The sequence below is a fragment of the Neomonachus schauinslandi genome, unplaced genomic scaffold (genome assembly GCF_002201575.2).
Source record: "Neomonachus schauinslandi unplaced genomic scaffold, ASM220157v2 HiC_scaffold_378, whole genome shotgun sequence".
Taxonomy (NCBI): domain Eukaryota; kingdom Metazoa; phylum Chordata; class Mammalia; order Carnivora; family Phocidae; genus Neomonachus; species Neomonachus schauinslandi.
In genome coordinates, this window is record NW_025409075.1 from 7,558 (window position 1) to 7,951 (window position 394).

Genomic DNA, 394 nt, shown 5'->3' on the forward strand with positions numbered 1-394 from the left:
GGACTGGGGCAGTTCTGCTTCTGGGATTTCCCCAGCCTGCACCAGCCGGAAGTCTGCATGGAGAGGGAAACCTTATTCTTGACATCAGGCCAGCTACGAAACCAGACCAAAGGTCAGGCCAGAAGCCTGTTGCCCTGGTCAGCTGGGGAGTCCCACTGACCTCTACTCTTCAGATCTAGGGGCTGAGGCCTCAGAGGCCCAGAGAGCAAGGTCGGGTTTGGGGCAGGAGAGAGAAGGAAGCATCGGAGGGCATGGGACCCCATGCTGACCCCCGCCCCATCACCCTGTCCTGTCTGTCCCTGCCCTGGGCTGTCCAGCAGTGGGGTGTGCTCTGTGAGCTGCCTTTACCCTCCCAGCAGGCTCCGGGCAACAAGCAGGTGTGGCCTGAGCCCAG